Source organism: Alligator mississippiensis, unplaced genomic scaffold (assembly GCF_030867095.1).
Source record: "Alligator mississippiensis isolate rAllMis1 unplaced genomic scaffold, rAllMis1 scaffold_21, whole genome shotgun sequence".
Classification (NCBI taxonomy): domain Eukaryota; kingdom Metazoa; phylum Chordata; order Crocodylia; family Alligatoridae; genus Alligator; species Alligator mississippiensis.
Window position 1 is genome coordinate 190,253 of NW_026775376.1, and position 23,345 is coordinate 213,597.

Below are 23,345 nucleotides of genomic sequence, written 5' to 3' on the forward strand. Positions count from 1 at the left end.
CGTTCCACACGACGGGGGCATGGGCTACCGGTACCGTCAGAGGTGAGGGCCCCACTCCTTGAACAGTAAGGGTCTTTTCCGGAATTATGTCTGCAGGCGAGACAAGGTTGGAATTGATTAGTGTCACACTGGACCCTGTGTCCAGTTCCCCCACAAGGGTCCTCTCCTTTACTGTGATCATGGTCCGGTGGGGGGCCATCACCTCCTCTGAGTTTGTGATCCTGTAGCAATAGACACTCCCCTCAGAGTAGCTCCGGCCCTCCCCCTCGCTGCTCACAGCTGTTGCACGCCTGATGGGCCTGGGTCTATTGCTCAGCTTTGGGCAGTTGGGCTTGATGTGGCCCTGCTCCCTGTAGTTATAGCACCCCCTCCTTTCCGCATTGGGTGGTTTGTCCGAATCAGGGGCCGCCTTGCGCTCTGCAGGAGGTGGCCCTCTTTCCCCTTTTTGACCTGGGCCTCCCTTCCCCCCTCTTTGGAACCCTTTTTGTTCCTTCCCAGAGTAGGGAGGCTTCTCACAATTTAGCAACAGTCGGTCTGCAATTTCAGCGGCCTCGTGAACATTTTTGGGGTCCCTGTCCCTGACCAGGGTCTTAACCTCTCTCGGACAGCAATAATAGAATTGGTCCAGCACCATGAGCTGGCGTGTCTTTTCTACAGTGTCAACCTTGGCTTTGGCCAACCATTTATGGCATGTGTCCTCCAACAGGGCCCCATAATCAGTCAATGACTTTCCGGGAAGTGGGAGCGTATTCCGGAATTTCTTCCGAAAATACTCTGGTCCTAACTGGAACCTTTTAGACACTGCAGCTTTGAAGGCATTATAGTCATCAGCTGCATCTGAGGGCAGGCTGTTCAGGACCACCGCCATGTCGCCTTCCACCAGGGCAGACAAGTATATCATGATCTTTTCCTCCGGCACCTTACACCGCTGGGCTTGTCTTTCGAAGTTGCTTAGGAACACCGCAGGATCGTCTCCCTCTCGGTAGCGAGCGAAGGCGGAGACGTCCAGTTTGAGCTGTTCCCCGGACGCATGCGGAGGATTCGCGTTTCCCCCGTTGGTCTGCAAATGGAGCTGAGCGTCGAGCTTTTTCTGCTCGAGCTCCATCTGCATCCTCTTTTCCTCCAGCTGTCGTTGTTCCCGTTCCTTCTTGCGCTGGGCTTCCAGCTCCAGCCTTTTCATTGCCAGCTGCTCTTTCTCGCGCTGGGCCTCCAATTCCATCCTTTTCACTTCCAGCTGTTTCTCCTCCAGCCGGCGCTGTTCCTTCTTGTCTTCCCACTCCATCCTTTTCAGCTGTATCTCATGGAGTCTCTGCTGCTCCCTCTCGGAGGGTGATCTCCCGGCAGCCTCTGGGCTTGGCAAGCGGGGGTGTGTTCCTGGGTCGAGCTCAGGACTTGGCGAGCGTGAAGCTGACGCTGGTCCTGACTCGCCGGTACACAAGAGTTTAATCAGCTCATCCTTCTTTAGCCCTTTCTTCACGTGAAGGCCTCTCTCTTTTGCCAGTTCTTTCAGTTCGGGCACAGTCATCCGGACATACTTGTCCGCCATCCTGACTCTCTACCCTATCCAGTCGACCCGAGGCCAAATTAGAAATTGTTTGCTCAAGGGATTTCAGTGACTCTATTTCTTTTCCCAAATTATGCCTCAAATACAGCAGGGTATTCGGATCCCACCGCTACCACCACGTGTGGCGGGCCAGTAGGGGATGCTCCTGCGTTGAGCCGCCCACCACCCTGCACCCGACCACGCTTCAGGCTCTGAGTGCCTCCCTTGGGGTGCCTCCCTTCCGGCCGACCCCTTCCCTGGAGCACACCCGCTAGCCTGGGGTTCCCACTGCCACCATCCAAGGCTCTGGACTCAATTCTGGCTCTGCGCACCTTGGAGAACACAGGCCTGATCGTCCAATGGGTCCTAGACCCAATACAAGCACTTGGGGCACTTCCCCAAGTCAGGGGCTGATTAGGGAAGTCTCCCTTAGTCCGCAGACCTAAGGGCCCTCCTAGGCATAACTTAGACCCACCCCTCAATAAGTCTCCCACACCGGTCACAAAGGAGAACTTTATTGATTACAGGGGGTAGGACAGAAACAGGGTAAAAGGTAGAATAATATCAGAGGAATATCAGAGGAATCCCATAGAGCAAACCAGCATGGCTGAGGTAGTCGTTTAAACACGCATCTGAATTACTGTAAGCTCAAAATCTAATCGGATCTCGAGTAGCATACTCACTCGCATCATCCAGAGGTGGTTGGAGTTTCCTCTGGAGGCAGATCACTCTTGGAGCATGCGGTGATGAGGAGAGAGACAGTTTCAGATTCACCTGGATGACCGCATGGCTAATGGCTGCCTTCTTCCTGGCCCCGGGCCCTTAAATAACCTCTCTGACCTCAGTAGCCCGGTCCAATCAAAGCTGCCAATACTGGCCACAAGCCAACCAGTCTACCAAGCATCCCTGGCTACCTGGGCCCGCGCGCAGGGCCGGGCCTTTCCCCCCTGCCCAGGTGACCAGAGCATCGCCTCCCAGGCACCAGGCTTTTGTCATGCAGACAAGGGAGGGAGATCCCCGCCCTGAGGGATTCAACACCAGCCTCTCAGGCTGGCAGAGACAGGTCTCTGGAGAGGGGCACCAACGGTGGCCACAGTCAAGGAGTGACATCATCGTGAGGTCAGAATGGGAGGGTCCTTGTGAGCTCATAACGGGGCAACAGACCCTGTCTGGCTGCACTCAGGGCATGAACTACCCTGGGGGAAGCAAACCCATGGGGATGTAGCTGCAGAGAGGGAACATAGGCTCTTGTCACAGCCGGGGGCCCTCGCACCATAACTGAAAAGGAGTCACTTCCCATCCTTATGAGCACTCCTCAGGCCCAGGCAGACCCTTGTGCTAGACCACAAGCATCACTACACCTAGATCATCCCCCAGCACAGGCCATCCAACATCTTCTGGAACAATTCCAGTGACAGAGAAGCCACCACTTCCCTTGGCGTCTAGTCCACGGCCTCCCTGTTCTAACAGTGGAGACGTGCTTCTTGGGATCCAATCTAAACCCACTTGGCTGCTGTGGGGGAAAACTTCGTCCCCAGGTTCGTTGGGCGGAGGCTCAAACGAACAGGCCAATCAAAGTTTAAAGACTTAGTTTAATAAAGAATGCATTTCTGGTCAGCGTCATACACCAATTCAGAATTTTGCCATGAGGTCTGACCCTGAACATTAGGCAGTGTAGGGTAATATAGAAAATGTGACGTCATAAGCATAGCAACAGTATAAACCAATCAACATTAGCCACGATGCAGACAAGTCTGCACATGTCTTCAGCTTGTTACTGGAGAAACAGAAAAAAAACCCCTAATTTAAACCAGTCTGTAACAGCAAGGTCATGACCTGGTTACATAACTCGCTCACAAACAAAATGGCAGACTGGAACCATTTTGTTTTTCCCCTTCATTTCCCCCCTTTGATCCTTCCGAAGGAGGATCACTCTATTTCTATTTGGCACAGGTCTGTCCATAGTTTCTCTTGCTCTATTTCATTATTTCCTAGTTCTAACATCATATTTTTAACCGTTTCTTTGGAAATAGATGAGATAGTTTGTTCAGCTTTTTTAACACACAACTTTGTGCAACATAAAACTAGCTGCACAATCACATACAAACTTAACCCTAAAATTAAACCCATACACAAAGCAGACATTATTTTCCCAAGCAGACCTTTGAATAATTCCCTAGGATCTAACCAAGCAAACCAATCTACTGAAGAATCTTTGGGAACGAAGGCTGCTTCAGCGGCTTTTGCAGCATGAACCATCGCATTATTAACTTGGTTTTCTACTGTCGCAGGGCACCTCAGTGCCTGCTCCCAGAGAGGAGAAACTGCCAGGGAGAGAGCCCTGGCAGAGCCAATTGAGCACAGCTGCGGGTTGCCAGGGTAACAAGCACAGCTGCGGGTTGCCGGAGCAACTAAGGGGAGCCAGCTGCCTGTAGGGGGCAGGGCTTAGCCCTTATAAAGCCCAGGGCTGAGGCTAGGCTAGCAGTTCTCTGCCAGCAGCCAGAGAGGCAGGAGCTCATGGGGCTAACAGCAAGTACCGCTTGAGCGGAGTTAAGCCATGATGTTAAGTTATAGCCAGGCGGCTTTGGGTTGTGTTTTGAGTTACAGCCGGGAGGCTTGAAGTTGTATTTGTGATATTACAACCGGAGGTTTGGGTGAGGCTGTAGGGGTTGGAGGAGGCCTCATCAGGGACTCGCAAGGGAGTGTGAGGCCCTGGCGCCAGTGAGGGCGCGCTAGGCCCTGAGAGTTACAGGGCAGAGTCGTGAGGTCAGTTAGCTCAGAGAGGAGTGGCTGAGCCTCATAGGGACCCCAGAAAGTGTGGGGTGCCTTAGCGCCAAGAGGGTGCAGTGTCCTCATAAAGGGCCCCACAGGAGTGTGGGGGCCCCAGCGCCCAAGGAGGGCGCAGTGTTCTCATAGGGACCCCATAGGGGTGGGGTGCCCCAGCGCCAGTGAGGGCACGGTCTAGCGCCAGGAGGGCGCATCATTCTTACAGCGCCAGTGAAGGCGCAGTTTACGCGCCAGTGCAGGAGCAACTGGCGGCAAGGAGCGCAACCAGTGGGTTGCGGGCGGGGAACGAAGACCCCGGGTTGTGTGCAGGGCACGTAGACCCCAGCCCCAGAGAGAGGGGCGATTTTTATCAGGGAGCCCGAGGTGGGCACGGCGAGCCCCAAAGAGGGGGAGTGCCATATTGAACTATTGGGAAGCCCAGTGTGGGCACGGCGAGCCCCAAAGAGGGGGAGCGCCATATTAGGAAGCCCAGGATGGGCGCAGCAGACGCCAGCAAGGGCATCTCTTGCGGGGTGCATAGACCCCAGCCCCAGGGAGGGGTGATTACTGAGGAGCCCTAGAGCGGGGCGATTCTGAGGAGCCCGGTAACAGGCTAGCATCGCGGAAAACCCAGAGAAGGGCAAGGTGCTGCGGTTGCCCCCGAGAGGGCGGGGAGTAGCAGTGCGGTGAGCCCGTATCAGGAAGGGTGGTAGTGGGGTGGGCCCAAAAAGACCGGTGGCTCGAGAGGACGTCCCAGAGGGGACTAGTCTATTGTAGAGAAGGCCCAAGAGTGGGCATACGTGTATTTTAACTTAACAACGTCTTTCACATCAGCGAGGCTTGGGGCGTGGTATTAGGGGTGGTAGGAGCCACACATAGCCCATACGGCTAGAGTGTCCGGGGAACACCCACCGTATCGGGAGACCCCCAGGGGTCCAGGAACACGTGGGGACAGAGGTCCCAAGTAGCCGTGCCCAGGGAGTCATAGGCAGCCTCCCAACCTTATATTTACCAGCAAGACATGGCGGGCGAGAATTAGAGGGTGCCTTGGGCTGGCCTTGACACGGAGCGAGGGACCTCGAGGAGATCACGGCCCTCCTGAAGGACCCCACCGTGACATCTACTAATTCAAAGGTACTGTTTACATAAGTGTAACACTCTTGGCCTATTACAGCGCAGGCACCCCCTTCAGATGCTAAAACATAGTCAAGGGCTAATCGGTTCCGCATAACCACTAGTCATAAATTATCTTGATTTCGGGCTATGATCTTTATAGCGTTTCCCAGACTGGCTATGGCAGTTTCAGTTTCTAGGGCCAATATTTCAACTACTGCTTGTAGTCACAGGGTATATCTTCCCAAACAGGAGATAGCTGGACCAGTAATTAGTGGAATTATTCCTGCTACAGAACACCCTATTCCTTTTCCCACGGTTAAAGGATTTTATAAGTTTCAAGGGTAGCTATCGCATCTTGTTCTCGATCTGCTACCTTGGGGCTTTCTCTTTTATTTCGGTGATGCCCCGGAGGCAGAACCTTTGTAACTCTGACTGGAGGGGTTAGCCAAGCTAGATAACAAGATCCGAACCAATTTGGCGGTAGGTGATATTAGGCTTTAGTCCCGCATACCCAATAGGTTTCTTGCAGGGCCTGGTTATTACTAAAGGAGCCATCATACCAGTCTAGGGTAAACCGACCTCCAATAGGAGATGGCCTTCCCAAACTGTCAGGAGATGCTGACTTTATGGTGCCATCTCTATAGCAATGCCCTCCTAAAATAAAACATTCCCATATGGTGATATGTGACCACTTCATTGGTTTGCAGGATATTGCGCCAGTTCCGGTAGTCTGGTTATTTGGACTATACTATCCATTAAAACTTTGACACCATGTTCTCTCTTTAGTATGATTGTTCATCCACACTCCTTTTCCCATATCATAATGTTTACAACTACTATTTCCCACTGAATAACATTTTTGTTGGGAGTAGTTGCGTACCTAACACATCTCTCCCTGTAAAGGAATCGCCATAAGGTACCTTGCATCAGTCCAAGTGGCATTATTTGGGTCTGCCCACCGCACAGTTAAATTTTCTAAACTCAAGGGGTGAGGTATCATAAGAAATCCTTTGCTATAAGCCCTAGGACTAAGACCACACATCCAGCAATCTGAGGCATTTAGAGCTATTGATACCTTTTGTAGCAGACCAAGGTATGCGTTGGGGGCACCTAATACGGCTAAATTAAGTAGCACTGTAGCCATAATAAACTTAGTAGTCATGTTGGCAAGTATTTTTTGGCTTGCCTCTGCAGGCAATTCTTCTGGGTTTCGTTGTCTGAGTTCACCTTGGTGTTAATAGCACTGAGCAGTTACCTTTTCTTGGCTTGTCTTCTAGGACGAAGGTTATGGTTGTGAGGGGACTCAACAAGGTGAGGGGTATCCGCACTCGTTTCTTGGAGACCTTCTTCCTCAGTTTCCATTTGAGTGGGATCTAATTCCAACTGGGCTGGTTCTGGGTTGACTTGTTCTTCTTTCTTTGGCGTTAATGTCCTTTTGCAATGAGATGCCTGTATCCAGGCAGACTTTCCATCAACCTTTACGGCAGTATTAGTGGTTAGCAGGAGTTGATAGGGTCCATTCCATCTAGGTTGCAGGCAGTCTTTTCGGCAAAATTCCTTTACTAGGACCCAATCACTAGGTTTCAAAGACATCAGTTGGAATGGGTAAAGCTGCACTGACCTGTAAAAACAAAGCTTTGACAGTCTTCATGAGTCCTTTGCAATAACTTAACACACTTTCGTGACCTTCTAACAGATCTACTGCTTTAATCTCTTTGATAGGGTTTAAACCCACATTCATAGGCCTACCAAATAAAACTTCATATGGCGTAAGTCCGTGTTTTCTATTAGGCATGTTCCTGAGGTGCATTAGCACAATCGGAAGAATGTCAGGCCAAGAAAGTCCAGTTTGTTTACAAAGTTTGGGTAATTTTGATTTAATATCTCGGTTAATGCGTTCTACCTTCCCTGAGCTTGCTGGATGATAGGGTGTATGAAATTTCCATGAAAATCCTAAAGCTTTACTAAGAACCTTTTTGATTTGAGAAGTAAAATGCGGTCCCTGGTCTGAATCTAATGTAAGTGGTATGCCAAATCGTGGAATCAATTTGGTCATTAATTTCTTTGCTACAGAGACTGCATCTGCTCTTCTAGTGGGGTAAGCTTCTGTCCACCCACTGAAGTGACACACAATGACAAGGACATGCTTGAACCCTTTGCTAGGCGGTAAATCAATGAAATCTACTTGTAAGTTTTGAAATGGTCCATAAGACCAGGGAGTGGCACTAGCCTGGACATATGTGGGTTTGCTAATTCCATGTTGCAAGCATATTGTACAAGTTTGTGAGATCCTTTTCGCTTCTGCGTGTATAGTGGGTGCATACCAGTATCTTAAAATGTTTTCTGCTACCCCCCTTTTTGCACGCATGTCCCATTTCATGGGATGCGCGTGCAAGATGAGGGACAAGGGTTTTAGGGGGAATGATGCGCTCATCAGGAGACTTCCACAAGGTATCAGAATGTAAGATACAGCCGGCAGAAAGCCACTCGCGTTTTTTTTGATTCTGGAGCTGCATCCTGGAGAAGAGAAATGTTAGAGGTTGAAAGATCAAGGACTAGACAAAAGGGAATGGCAAGTGGGGTACCATCAAGGGCTGCATGCTGCGCATGTTTATCTGCACAAGCATTTCCTTGGCTCGCATCATCAGAACCTCCTGTATGAGCTTTACAGTGCATAACGGAAATCTGTTTAGGGAGTAAAATGGCATCCAGCAAGGCATTAATTAAAGGAGCATGAGAAATAGGAGACCCAGAAGAGGTAAGGAATCCACGATGCTTCCAAATCTGACCTGTGGAGTGGCACACTTTAAAGGCATAATGGGAATCAGTATAAATATTAACAGACTTATTTTCAGCTAGAATACAAGCACGGGTTAAGGCTATTAGTTCAGCGGGTTGCGCTCTCCGGCTACCAGGAAGACTGTGAGCTTCAATGACTGCATGTGGTGAACATACAGCAAAACCAGCACGAAGTTGCCCAGTCGCGTCTCTTTTGCATGAGCCGTCTACGAAAAAAATACAATCAGGGTTAACTAGAGGCGTATCTGTGAGATCTGGACGCGGGGTGAATACCTGATCTGTCTGAGTAATGCAGTCATGATTTAACAAGTGAGTATCTCCATCGTGCGGTAAAGGTAAAAGAAGCAGGGTTTAAAAAATTACAACGACCAATAGTAACATGATCGGCAGCTAGAATAGTGCATTCATAAGAAGATAAACTTTGAGAGGACAAGTGTTGAGTTTTCCCATGATTTAACAAGGCAGAGACAGCATGGGGAACAGCAAGGGTAAGGGGAGATCCTAAAACTATAGCTGCTGACTTTTTCTAAAAGTGATGCAGCAGCAGCTACAGCACGCAAACAAGGTGGAAATCCTTGAGCAACAGGGTCAAGCAAGGAAGAAAAGTAAGCACTTGGTTTGTAAGAAGAACCAAAAGGTTGGGTTAGGACTCCAGCAGCAACACCTTCTCTTTCATGACAGTATAGTGTAAAGGGTTTATCATAGTCAGGGCATCCCAATGCTGGTGCAGAGACTAGTGCAGTTTTTAGGCTAACAAAGGCTTGTTCATGGTGCTCGGTCCATGGGAGAGGGTTATTAGGAGAATCATCCTTAGTAAGCTCGTTTAAGTGTTTAGCTAGTAAAGAAAAGTTAGGTATCCATTACCGACAATAAGATGCAGAGCCTAAAAATCCTCTAAGCTGCTTCTTGGTAGCGGGTCTGGGGAGAGAAAGAACAGCAGAAATGCGATCTGCGGTTAGATGTCTACGTACTTTGGAGATTTCGTGCCCTAGATATATAGCTTTTTGGCTGACAGAACTGCAACTTAGCTTTAGAAGCGTTATGACCTTGTTGGGCTAAACATTTCAGGAGCTGAATTGTGTCTGTAACACAGGCAACTTTGCTTTCTGAGGCAACCATAAGATCATCAATATACTGAATAAGTACTGAGTTACAAGGCAAAACTATAGTATCTAAATCCTTTTTTAACGCTTGAGGGAAATATAGAAGGGCTTTCAGTAAACCCTTGAGGCAAACGTGTCCACGTATATTGCCTTCCTTTGTAGGTAAATGCAAAAAAAAATTGGGAGTCAGGGTGTACTGGGATAGAGAAAAAGGCAGAACATAAATCAACAACAGAAAAAAAAAAAGTAGCAGAGGCGGGAATCATGCTAAGGATGGTAGAGGGATTAGGCACACAGGATGCAAAGGGACAACAAATTGATTATCGTTTTGTACAAGATTTAAGAAAAATTAAACAGGTTTTCCATGCTCATCTGTTTTCCCTGGCTTTTTCACGGGTAGGATAGGAGCGTTACAGGGAGAGCGAGTTGGGATTAAAACACCCTGTTGCAAAAGAGCATCAATGACCGGGGCGATACCTTCTTCAGCTTCGCGGGAAAGGGGATGCTGATCTATTGCAGGAAAAGGTTTGCATGCATTATATGTTAACTGAACTGGCTCAATGTTCAAGAGTTTCCCCGTTTCGTTGAGGTGGGAAGCCCACAAGGACTCTGAAACGTCCAAAAGAGATGGGGAGTTGGAGGAGTCTCCATCTATTTGGTTATTCTCAGGGTCTGTAGAGAACAAGAGCATTAAATTTTGGGTCTGATCAGAGGGCAGATCTAAATATATACCCTCAGGGGAACAGTAGATTGTGGCACCTAATTTACACAGCAAGTCTCTTCCTAACAAGTTTACTGGAGCAGTAGGACTTAACAAAAAGGCATGTTCAGCAGACAGAGGTCCTATTTTAACTAGAGCAGGGTTAGCGTATACATGTGGAATGACCTGACCCCCTACTCCAATTGCATTAACTATTTTAGTTGTAGGCACAAGTTCCTTAGCTTCCTCACACTTTATAGTGGACATAGAGGCTCCCGTATCTACTAAGAAATCATGAGGTTGTTCATTGACCACTATGGTTACACTAGCGTCTTCAGAGGCTTTTATAAGAGAATTTAGTAAGGCCCAGTCAGGAGATACAGAAGCCTCTGAAAACCGTCACTGGGGAGATTTTGGAGAGTGGGAAGCTAGAGAGCAGACTGGTTGAGGCCGGTTTGGGCAGTTTGTTTTCCAATGTCCTTTTTGTTTGCAATAATTGCAAATATCATCTGGATGCGGTCCACGTTGGGAATGCAGCTGAAAAGGAGGTGCACTTGGTCTGCAGCTAAAATTTGGGTGAGAGCTCTGATCGGACGTTGGGGCCCCAGGATAAAAGTCTTTGCGAGGTTGGGTGTATGGGCGAGGATCAGTACGCCGTTTTTGTTCTAAATTCTGGATTTTTAAAGCCATTAGGTTAGTCCTTAAGTTCTTTTCTTTTTTCCTTTTCCGCCTGCTGTTGTTCCCATAAATCGATACATGCCTGAACAATTTCAGTCATTTGTTTTCTTTTCCAGCCTAGAACCAACTGCTGTAATTTTTCTTGTAACTTCGGCTGTAAATTCTTTACGTAGGTGGTAACTATCAACCTTCGCATGTTGTCTGCAGCAGGATCAATGCCAGTATGTCTTTGGATTGCTGCACAAAGTCGATTTTGAAAATCGGCTGGATGCTCGTCAGGATTTTGTTTGCAAATTTCTACTTTTGTCCAATCTACATGAGTCATACACGAATTCAGAATTTTGCCATGAGGTCTGACTCTGAACATAGGCAGTGAGGGGGTAATATAGAAAATGTGATGTCATAAGCATAGCAACAGTATAAACCAATCAACATTAGCCATGACACAGACAAGTCTGCACATGTCTTCAACTTCTTACTGGAGAAAGAGGGGGGGGGAAAGAGTTTAAACCAGCCTGTAACAGCAAGGTCATGACCTGGCTACATGACTTGCTCACAAACAAAATGGCAGACTGAAACCATCTTGTTTTTCCCCTTCATCTCCTCCACCTTGCTCCAAGCGGCAGGTTCTCCTCATCTTCACAACTAGGGTCAGAGACTAGCCACAAAGCCAGGGCTTGGCCTAGGATGGAGCCCCCCCCCTGTGTCCAGCCCAGGTCAATGCCTCACTCAAATGACAAGGTTCCTCGGGTGAATCTGATATCTTTTATTAGACTAACCCAAATATTGGAGAATAGTTATTAAGCAAGCTTTTCGGTTCAAAAACCCTTCGTCAGGCTAAGGAGGTTTCAGCAGTCGGTGTGCGCTCTTCCTGGATGGGATGAAAAGTAAAGAGGTCAGGGGCTGGGCTGGGGAGTCAGTTGCCAGGCAGATTATAATGTGTCAAAAATCCAATGTCTATGTTTAGTCCATGACTTTTAGTATCCAGGAGGTTGATGAAGTGGAGTTCATAGGCTCATCTCTAGGACGTGTTGTGTAAGTTTCCTTTGAGGATCAGGACTGAGAGATTGGAGAGAGAGTGGCTTTCTTGTGAGAAATGTGCCCCCACCGGTAATTGGGTATTTCTGTCTTTGATGGATTTCTGGTGTGCGTTCATTCTGGTGCACAGTTGTTGTTTGGTCTCTCCTATGTATTTTCCACCAGGGGATTTGGTACATTGGATGAGGTATATTACATTTCTGAAGGTGCAGCTGTATGATCCAGGGATGCTGATGGCTCTGTTGCGGGGCACACTTCACCTTCCTCGGCCCAATGCCAGGAGCCAGGGGGAGCTGGGTCAGCTCAGAGGATGAGCAGGAAAGGGAGCAGGACAAGGTGACACGGGACTGAAAGGGCCCACATGGGCCCCTGACTCCAGTCCCTGAAGAGAGGTAGGGAGGGAGCTACAGGGATCAGGCTGAGAAGGGGCTGGAGTCTGTCCTGCAGCCAGGGAGCCCTTCCCTGTGCCCAGGGGATCTGCGCAAAGCCTGGGGTTTTGTCACAGGGCTGCTTGGCCCCAGGTGGACAAACCCCAACAGAGGCAGCGTTACACCTGTGGCTCCTGGACAGAGGTCAGGGTGTGCGCCCTCCCTGTGCCATAACAAGGTGCATCACTGTCACCGGTGTAACCCAGAAACCCCAGTTGGGAGTCGTGGGTAACTGTCCTCATGCCCTCTTCAACCACCTGGCTCACCCGGGTATTTTGTTGGCTCCCACTGCCCTGGGGCACCGGTGCTTTCAACTCCTGGAGTCTGCAAAGAGTCCGGGCACTGCCTCTGGCTCTCACGAGTTGCAGATCCTGTGTCCAGCATCCACTCCTGAGTGCTGGGACCTCACGCTCCACCTGCCTCTCCCCTGAGACCAGACGTGACTCTTCCAACTATGCCGCTCAAGGCGTAAGCGCAGCCTTTCCTCAGGGCTCGCTAAGGTGGCAGCTTTCTGGTGAGCCCTGTACTCCTTTGGGGCCATGGGGCAGGGAGAGCACAAGCGTGCACAAAACAGCCTTGCATAGGCAACGTGAACACGCATTGTCTATTTCTGTGGCGACTTCTGTCCTTGATGGTGTTAGAGTGATATTGTAGCTATGATGGTTTAGGAGTTATGCGAGACATAAGGAAATTTGGGGGTGATAGCTTTTATTAGGTGCACTGAGTACTGGGATCTAGTTAAAAAGCTTTTGTATACAAGGCATTTGTCTTCAGGCTTACTCTACTCAACAAAAATCCTTGCTACTCACATTTTTCTTACCCAGGCAGCAACTCGCTCCCATCGTCTGTATTGGCAGGCAGGGAGACGCTGCCCCTGTCTTAGATGGGACCAGGAATTAGTTGAGCTCTGCATTAATGCTTATTCTTTATCCCTTTACAGGGAGGTACAAGGCAACGACAGGTAAGTGCCCTTTACTGGCTTCACTGATTGCCTGCCCTCATTGAAACTCCCAGAAAACCAACCACACATCCCTCCCCACCTCCAGAGAGGCCTCCTAGCAGGGACAGTTCTGTGTGAATGGGCCCATCCCTGCATGAAGTCCATGACCTGAGCCATGTTTGCAGTGTCTGCTTGGGGCAGTGCTGGGCACTGTGACCCCTGTTGCCTTTCCCACAGCACAAGCAGGGTCAGACCCATGTGCTGTCATGGGGCTGGGAAAGTCCCTGCTGGACTCTCCCAGCAGAGCCGGGGTCAGAGCTGTGGGGCCTGGGCAGAGGCCAAGGTGTGGGACCCATCCTCTGCCACCATTCATTGGGTCACTGTTACTGATGTAGACCAGGGGCTCCACAGTCTGGAAACAGACTCACTTTCCCCCTACAATGGTCCTGCTCACCTCACTGCCATGCTGTCCCCAGTCGTTACCTCCACCTTAGGGGCTTGAGGCACCTGCGTGGGGTGCAGATTCTGTTTCGCATCCTCTGCAGAGTCCTGGGACCTCACACCACTGCCTCATGCCTGGGACCAGGATGGACCCCACAGGCTCTGCCCCTCAAGGCTTTATAAGAGCCTTTCCCTGGTGCCTGGCAATATGGCAACCTTCTCAGGAGCCCTGTCCTTCAGGCCAAGAGGACAGGAAGAACATGGGTGCTTGCAGACTGCCCTTGCACAGAGGCCCTGAATACACACCTGAATGCTCACTTCTTCTGTGTTGACTTCTGTCCTGGGTGGAGTCAAAGTGATGTTGTAGCCATGATGGTCCAGGAATTATGTGAGAGGCAGGGAATTGTGGGGTGATATCTCTTATTGGATGGACAGCATGGCTGCGATCAAGTTAGACAAACCTTTGAACACAACACTTTCTTCCTCAGGTCTCCTTTATCCCAGCTGTGCAGTTCATCCAAGAAAAAATATCAACCCAACCACAAAAATTCCTTGTCCCGTATGTACTTCTGCCCCGGGTGGCAACTTGCTCCCAGGTCCTGTAGTGCAGACAGGGGGATGCTGCCCTTGTGTGGGATGGGACCAGGGAATTAGTTAGGCTCCACATATTAATTCTTGTTATTTCTCCCTTTACAGGGAGTCACAGGGCAATGGAGGGTAAGTGCCCTTGACTGGCTTCACTGACCCCCTGCCCCCACTGAAAACAACTGGAAAACCAACCACACATCCCTCCCCATCTCCAGAGAGGACTCCTAACAAGGACAGTTGTATATGAATGGGCTCAAACCTGAGGATGCTCCAAGGCCCCACCCATGTTGACAGTGCCTGTTGGGGGCAGTCCTGGGCAGTGTGACTGCTGCTGCCTTCCCCACACAGCACAAGCAGGGTCAGACCCATGTGCTGTCCTGGGGCTGGTAAATCCCCTGCTGGAGCCTCCCCAGCGGAGCCAGTGTCAGAGCTGTGGGGCCTGGGGGAGAGGCCAAGGTGTGCGGCCCTCCCTGTACCACTAAGAGTTGGGTCACTGTTGCTGATAGATACCAGCGACCGTATTGTCTGGAAACAAGAGAAATGCCCTCCTCGCTTCCCCCAGAACTGTCCTGCTCACCTGACTGCCATGTTGGCCTCCAGTCATTGTCTCCAGCTCAGGGGATTTAGGCATCTGCATAGGGTGCAGGTTCTGTGTGTAGCATCCTCTTCTGAGTGCTGGACCTGACATTGTGCTGCCTCCTGCCTGGGAGCAGGACAGGCCTCTCAGACTCTGCCCCTCAAGGCTTAAGCACGGCCTTTCCCTGGAGCCCACAAAGATGTCAGTCTTGTGGGGAGCCCTGTTCTCTTTTGGGGCCATGGGACCAGAAGAAGACATGTGCACACAGACAGGTCTTGCACAGAGGACCCTTACACACATTGTCTACTGTTGTGTCAACTTCTGTCCTGGGAGGTGCTGCAGTGATGTTCTACCTGTGATGGTCCAGGCATTATGTGAGAGCTGGGAAATTTTGGTTTTCATACCTTTTATTGGGCCAACTGCATAGCTGGGATGAAGTTTGGCAAGTTTTTGAACACAAGACATTATTTTTCCAGGTCTCCCTTATCCCAGCTGTACAGTTCATCCAATAAAAGATATCACCCTACCCCCCCAAAATCCTTGCTGCTTGCTTACTTCTGCCTTTAACCTCTGGATGTCAATTTGCTCCCAGCTTCCATACGGGGAAGCTGTGTCTGACAGGGGCTGCTGCCTTTGTGTTGGGGACAGAGAGTCTGTGGGGATCCACATTCACTTTCTTTTTTTTTTTCTCACTTTTTGCAGCAAGGTACAAGACAGTGGGAGGTAAATGGCCTTTTCTGGCTTTACTGACACAGACTTCATTGAAAGCACCCTGAAAATCAAACTGCTCCTTTCCCATCAACAGAGAGGCCTCGTAACAGAATGGTTGAGCAGGAATGGGGCCTCACTCTCGAGATGCTCCTGGCCGTACCGCTGAGTCTCAATGCTCTCAGACAGCCACTGGGACTGCTATGCCCAACCCCAGTTGACTGTGGTCCCTGGGGAGGGGAGAGTACCCTGATCTACCCCAGCACAGCCCCTGTCCTGACACCCACACCAGAATAGCGGGTGGCAGCTTGCACAGGTGCTGATTACACTGCCCTGTGCCAGCTGAGCCCTACTTGCACCGAAGCACTGCTCACATATGCAGTAAGGACCAGCCTGTCTGCCCCATCTCTGCACAAAGGGGCTGGAGCAGGAGGAGGGTCTGCTCTTTGTCCGGTTCTGCCTCCCTGGCACCTGTGAGTGACACCCACAGGGGCAGCCCCACTGTCTTGTAGGGCTGGTAGTGGGAGGGCATCAAAGGACAAGTGCTATAGGTCAGAGGCCCTAACTGTGGACTGGGGACCCAGTCCTGCCATCTGCTCCCAGGCTGCATTCCTGCTGAAGCCAGCACTGATTGTATGTAGAGCAGAGGCTGCTTTCTCAGTAAGGATCACAGCTACTGGCTGATCTGTTTTCATTTTCTCTCCCTCTATTCTTCCCCGGGACTCTCCACCAAAGCTGGGAAAGTGCTGGTTTTGGTCTCTGCAATGTCTTGCTCACTGATCTGTGTCCCATGGGGTTTGTTCCTGTTTGTCTGAACTCTGGTTTCTGCCTTTTCTGGGACTTGCCAAGGCACAAAGACATGCAGGTGAGTGAAGCCACGTTTCCACAAGCCCTCCTGGCCCCTCTCCCCAGGAGTGTTAGCTTCTACCCTGCCTCCTGACTCCCAGGGGTGCTGCTTGGCAGGGTCACAAGCACAAGGAGACAGACCATTCAGACCCAGGGGCCCTGCTCTGGGAAACACGGAGACCATCAGAATCTGCTACAGCTGCCCTCCCGGGCGGCTCTGCTGCCTCCTGCTAGTGAGGTGCTGAGCTAGTCCGTGCTGACCCCAGCCCTGGCTGTGTCTGCTGGATACGCTACTCCCTCTGTGTGTGATGCAGTGGCAGGTACTGGATGGAGAACAGGGGAGAGCTGGATGCCCTCAGGTTGCTAGGGTGAGGAACAGGGTGTCCAAACCTCACCCACCAGAACTGTAAGGCCCCAGGACCCAGAGCCCTGCCACCCCAGGCTCAGCTACCAGGTGCCTCTGTCCTGGAGAAGGCAGCAGTGCAGGGGCAGCACAATGCCCTGTGACTGCCTGCAGCGCACAGGGCATCGCAGCAGCACAGAGTCCCTGCACTTCCATGTCATAATCCTGCCAGGTGCTGGCACTGTGACTCCACCTAATGTGAGGAGCGAGGTGCTGCTCAGCATCAGTGCCTATGGCAGGATCTGGCTCTCAGTGTCTAGCTATTTCTTCCAGCAGTGCCAGGAGATCCCAGCTGAGATCAGGCCCTCCTGTGCTCACAGCTGTGGAGACACAGAGTAGGAGACAAGCTCGAGGGGCTTCTGATGTAGAGACTCTGGAAAGACAAGGGATGGCCGATGATCGTCTCTCCACTGAGACCCAGGGCGCTCCAGAGACTTGTCCAGGGTGACACAGTGTCAGAGCAGGGGAGGGGACCCTGATCTCCCAGGTTTCTGGCCCTACACCTGCAGCCCAATATCCTCACTTCCTGTGGGCAGGACACAAACGACCCTGGAGTGGGCGGGGGGTGCAACTCAATCTCTGGGAGAGGGCTGGGGAGGAGAGCCCAGATCTCCAGGGTCCCTGTCACAGCCGTTGGGCTGGAGGAGACCTGAGACCCATAGGGCCTTGTCCCGATGCTCTGTACTGGCAGTGCCCCATGGATGTGAATTAAACCATCCCAGGAGTAAAGGATGGAAAATTGGTACTAGGGAAACTGCTGGGAGGTCTGGGGTTTGGGGCTGAGACAGGAGGAAGAGGAGGTTGCTTGTGGCCAGGATAAGGGCATTTGCTCCAGGCTCAGGGGACAGCCCAGGAGATGGACACAAAGTGTGATCGGGCAGTGCAGGGTGGGGGAGCAGCAGCATGATGGGGAAGGAGGGCCCAGGGCAGAGCACAGAAGACGAGGAAAGGATGTGGTGCTGGGGTTGGGAAAGAGGATCCTGTGGGAGAGGCATGGCTGAAGTGGGGGCTGCGGGGCTGAGAAGAGATCTGCCATCTGAGCAGGTGCTGGGGCTGTCTGTGGAGCTTGACTGTAGGCTGGGGAAGGAGGAGGGAAGAGGAGATGCTCCAGCTACCAGCTGCAACAGGCTTCCCTGCCAGGGGGATTGGCCAGATGGGGCATCAAGCCCACCCTGGTCACCAACCTGAATGCCTGCCAGGGGCAGCAGAGCCTCACTGAAGCCCTCTGGGGCAATGCTCTGCTAGCTGGTCTCCAAGGGCTCTTGGCTGCAAGGTGCGGGTGCCACTCCCTGGTGCCCAGCATGTAGCCTGAGCACCCCCGTCCCAGTACCACAACAGTGACAGAGCAGGGGCCAGCCTGGGGAGGAGCGGGGGCTGGCAAAGACGATTTTCCCTGCCTCTTCCCTGGCTCTGGTCATCCAGCAAGCATCACACTACCTCTGCCCCAGACCAAAGTTAGGCCTGGACAGGTATGAGGGAGCACACTGAAATACCACCTTCACCCCAGCCTAGACCAAGGTGAAGCCAACACCCACCATGTCCCATGCAGGCTGCAGGGGTGGGTGGGGAGGTCTGCATTATTGCTGATAAAGCATCCCCAAGGGAACCCAGAGCTACCGCGGGGATTCCCTTGGCTCTATCCTGTCCATGGGGTCCTGAGCACAGCTGGATGAGGCAGCGGGAGGCTGTTCTGTGCTTCCCATTCCCAGCTTGTTTCCAGCCACACACAGCCCCCAGGATGTCCTGCCTCTGGGCTGCTTCTCCCACCACGCAGCCAGTGTGTCTCCCTGCCTGTTGCTTCCTCCTGGCACCTCTGGGCTCTCTCTTTGACGTGCATCCCCTCCCTCAGCTGCAACCCAGTCTGTGCCCAGCTGTTTCTTTCGCCTGTGTGTGGCAGCTCTTGCTCAGACCTCTGTACTACTTTGTCTTTGGGCCATGGCTTCTGTCACTTCAGCTCCCTCTCTCCAGGAAGCGGCTTCATGGCTCCATCCCTGAGGCCGCAGGGAGGGCAGCAGCAACCTCAGCCAGGCCTGGAATATTCCAGAGAGCGCAGACACCAGCCAGGCACCAGCCCCTCCAGGCACCAACAGACAGGCTCCCTGTTGCTCCCTGTTTAAGAACATCCTGACACATGGAGCAGGAAGGAGAGGAGGAGGCAACCAGCAAAGCCCAGATGCCTCCTCCCCTCTGTCCCCCCCACACCTACCCGTGAACCAAAAGCCAAAAGACTGCTTGAGTTCCCAGTATAACCAGGATGAATTCAATGAGAAAATCCATACTGGTAAGTTGCCAGGTTGGTGGAGCAGAAGATATAGCAACCTACCTCCTCCACCTCCACCGCCAGTAAAGGAAAAGTATGTGCCCTGATAAAATCTGAATGCTGTGTATATATATATATTCCTGATGCCTCTAGTGCCCTTAAAAATCAAGCTGAGATTATTGAAAAAGAAGTTGTCGAACTTCACCAAATTAATCAATGGAATATGAAAGGAATGTGGTCTTGGTTAACCTCCTGGTTCCCAAATTTAGGAACCTTGGCAAGAAAATCCTGTATGAAATATTGTTTGTCTTAATAGTTCTGATAATGTTTTATGTCTTAGTGCAACTAATCCTCTGCTGCGTAAAAGCCAGCAGGCAAAGCTTTAGCAAGGCAAAAAAAACACACTGCAGAGTCTAGAATAGTGGTGTTACACAAGTGTGAGCAGATTGAAAAAAAACATGAAAGGCTGCAAGATGAAATAGAGGGACTCATAAGAATGGAAGTTCAAGGCTAAAGTGAGACTAAAGAGTCTCAAAGCGGGGATTGTGGAATCAGAAAAAATAAATGCCTTAAATTTTGATCATACAAGTTATAAGATGACATAACCGCTTTGTGGGGAATTGCTGGCTCTGCATACTAGAGTGGATAAGGGAAAGTGTTTGTTCTTTGTAACGCCCCTGCAACTGCTTCGCTCACCGTGGCCTTGAAGATAGCAGAAAAAAGTATGTGCTTGATCTCCCTGAGAAAACAGAGTGCTTGCTAGTTGTCTTTGACTGTTTTCTCTGAGAATTTTTTTTTGGCAATTATGTCCTGTGTAACAGTCTGTTTTTTAAAAGCGTATATAAACTGCATGATTCAGTTTTGGAGGCGGAGACCTCTCTGTAGTGCAGGTGAATCCATGTACTCTGAGCTCTTTCCCACGGTACCGTGGATCTGAATAAAGCTTCTACTAACCTGACCCCAAAGTCTACATGTGTTTTTCCACGACATGCTGCACCACCACGCTCATCTGTACACGGCCAGCCTGAAAGTCATTCTTTTTTTTTCTTCACACTGATCCCCAGGAAGTATAAAGTTACATTAAAGTAGCTCTTTCTGCTTTCTGATTTTTTTGGGGATTTTTTTTACAGAAGAGGCAATGAAACAAACAAGAAACCCTGAACCTAAGAATTCATCTCTCTGACCCAGCTGCCCTTGAATGGCTCTTTACACTGAGGCGCTGCTCTGTAAGCGCTGTGCCACACGCGGATGGAAGCGGACCTGATGGGGAACTGAACCAGCCCGATGCTTGGGAATGGGGCGGGCACTCAAGCAGCTCTCATTGGCTGTTTGATAAACCAATTGAATTGCATGGACTCCCTCCAGCCCAATGCACAGGCTAAGACCCGTGCTCCGAAGAACTAGGATGAAAAGACAGATTGGAGCTCCCAGGTGGGCAGGAAGACACTGCCCGGGTTTTAGCCTAATTCAGCCAGAGCCCCCAAGTCCCCCGGGCACCTCCTTCCTCTGGAGCTGGCAGCAGGATCCACCCCTGTGCCTCTGATGGCTCCACTTCAACTCCCATTACCTTAGTCTTTCCCTGACACGACGCCCACCATGGGCATTGCCCTAGCAATAGGATTACATGTCAACCTGTTCCGCTTTCAGGCCCCAGAGGGTTGGCGATGAAAGCTTACAAAGCAATGACAAGTTATGTATGCACAGGAGTATATTTGATCAACCATATGCCTATGCCACTACTAGATGTGGCTGGGGGTCTTTTTAGGGATTCACCTAAAACAAATTCAGTGCAAGTCATGACCTAGGCTTGCAAGATTTCAGCTCGAAGCAACCCAATCATTAACTATGCAGGATGAAAACATGTTTGTCCTGTGTCTTCCTTGCTGTCACGAAGAGTGGGATTACTCTGTCGTAGGCACTGGCGATGCATAGGGGGCGTAGCCCCTGAGCATGGCCATGCACCCCCTGCTAAAAGGTGATGTCGACATTGCCAGTGGCACCTGTGGGCAATTGCCACTTGCCACCCCCCACCTCGCTGCTGACACCGCCAGCAGTATCTGTGGGTGGTCCACGATCACTGCTGGCTACCGCCGACACTGCCAGTGCCGTCTGCGGGTGGTTGCCGACCGCTAGCCACCCCCTACCGCCAGCAGTGCCGTGGCCACCTGCGGGAGCTCACTGCTCACCACCGCCATGCTGCCACTGCTGACCGTGCTGCCGCTGCCTGTGGGAGCTTGCCGTGCCCCCCCAGCCTCGAGGGGCACACAGCATTCATGGTCATAGGAAATGCGGGGGGCTTGTAAGAGTTGCTGGGCGTCCCTAAGGTAGGAAGATCCTGTCTCCCTGAAATACTGTGCTACAAACAACACAGCATCAGGAGGGAAAGGCCTGGTAAGAGGACAGGGTGTTTTAACCAATTGTTTCCTGGCTGGCAACCCAGCTTGGTCAAGATCCCCACAATATTTTCTAGCAGTTTACTCTGTCGCTGGTTGGAGACGTGATACAGAGAGCCATTTGGGACGGGTTTCCTACTTGCCCTCAGAACTGAACTGCTTCAGAAACAGAAGCACATAAAAAATTAAGGACAGCAAAGACCTGGAACCCACCGAAAGAGCATTGCAAACATTGCAGTCCCATCCACGGAGCTCAGGATTCACCTGCAACTTCCCAACCTCCTCACACCCACTACCCAAACTACTGGCACCTCCCTTCTCTTCCCTCCCCCCAAACACCACTCTGCCCCACCCAAATGACTCAGGTTTGGCTGAATAGAGCACTTGTCTCCTCCTGATTGGATAGCTACTCTTGCCCAATGCTAGTGCTAGCAGCTAGTGGCTAATTGCTAGTGGCTGGCAATGCTAGTGGCTAGCATCTAGTAGCTAGTGGCTAGCTGATCCAATGGGAGCGCTCCACCCCTTTTTTAATTCAGTGCCTGGCTTTTCAGACTAACAGGGTGGAGCAAGGTGGGCTGACTTGAACAAGTGCTCAAGGAGAAAGAAGGAAGGTTATACCTGATTTTCTAGAGTATTTCAAAGGGAGCCTGATTTTTTTAAAACTACTACTAATGTTTAACAGATCCATCTATTGACTCCTCTGTGAAATCCTGTGAAATATGAACTTTCATTTCTACCCAAGAGAACTTTTACAATCTTTTCTCCAATGCCTGATGCCTTAAGGGTGTTTGTGCCTGAAAGCTTGCAATTAAAGATTATTTTTTTTGCAACAATCTTGTTGGTCTAATAAAAGATATCATCTCTACTACGAGTCCTGATTTCCTTTTCATTTTTGTAGGTTTTCTTGAAAGATATAAAGGAAACCAATGAGTTTCTATTTCTGCTGAAATATTTTACTTGTCTATGGAAAAAAAGATGTAGAGAGCTAACACAATTCCACAGTGAAACAAATGATCTGCAAAATTAAGTAGATATGGGGGGAAATCTTTAAAAGAAAAAAAAAAAAAGGAAGTACTACATAAGTGGTTGGCAATTTGATATAATGTGCTGCTTTTAAACACAGTAACAACTGCTGTGAAAGGATCTTGAGACATGCTTGTTCCAGGTGACAATATTATTATTATACTGTCCAAGGAATTGCATTGACATTCATAACCAGACTAATGAAACAGGAGTGGAACATCCTGCGTTGGTCCCACCTGTGCTGACTTCTGCTTGTGCACATAGTAATTGTCCTTTTTCTCACAGCCCATAACAGCTTCTGTATTATTATATTCCCCACTCTGCTATTGTTGGACATCATTCAAGTTCTCAAGCATCGACTCATGCGACAGTCATTTTGTTGAGGGTACGGGGGGGGGGGGGGACAAAGAGCAAACTCTAAACGACACAGTTACTACATTAGAGTAATTAAAATAAAGTGTGGACTTTCAATATCACAACACTGACATAATACAAAATAAAGCTGCAGTATTATGAATATTTTCATGAGTTTCTGTAATTTCACATCACACACTAGGAAGATTTGATGTCCCAACAGTAAACACATCCCTGCTGATTCTGAGCGAATTCAACAATATTTTCTGGTCAAGTAAAGACACTTTTTAGCCAAAACATTGTCCAAAATATATAGGCAACTTATAACATAGACATACGAACCTTGACTACCATAGATCTTTATTTTTTACATTATTATATTTATATTTTTATATTCTGTTGCGAAACATTTATTCCCAGCACAAAGAAACTCACTTAATGACAGCAGTGTATCTTAACGTTACAGAGAGGAGAACATTAAAGGGAACTTTGCATTCCTGTTTGGAAAAACCATCAGCTTCTCCCATCACCTTTAAAAAAAAAAAAAAAAAAAGGGTAATAGCCATGTATTCGAGACATTTGAAAGGCTATTTAACAACATTTTTAAAAAACTAAAAATGTAAAAACAAACAAAGCTACAA

The 23,345-nt window shown here is 50.0% G+C and overlaps 1 long non-coding RNA gene across 1 annotated transcript; it reads left to right on the forward strand.

Annotated features, from left to right (window-relative positions):
- Positions 1-4,033: 4,033 nt before the first annotated feature.
- On the forward strand, positions 4,034-19,829 carry LOC132247322 (uncharacterized). The gene is made up of 3 exons (XR_009458628.1): positions 4,034-5,443; positions 13,112-13,132; positions 14,249-19,829. It is a non-coding gene; the product is annotated as an uncharacterized LOC132247322 (long non-coding RNA).
- The last annotated feature ends 3,516 nt before the right edge of the window (positions 19,830-23,345 follow it).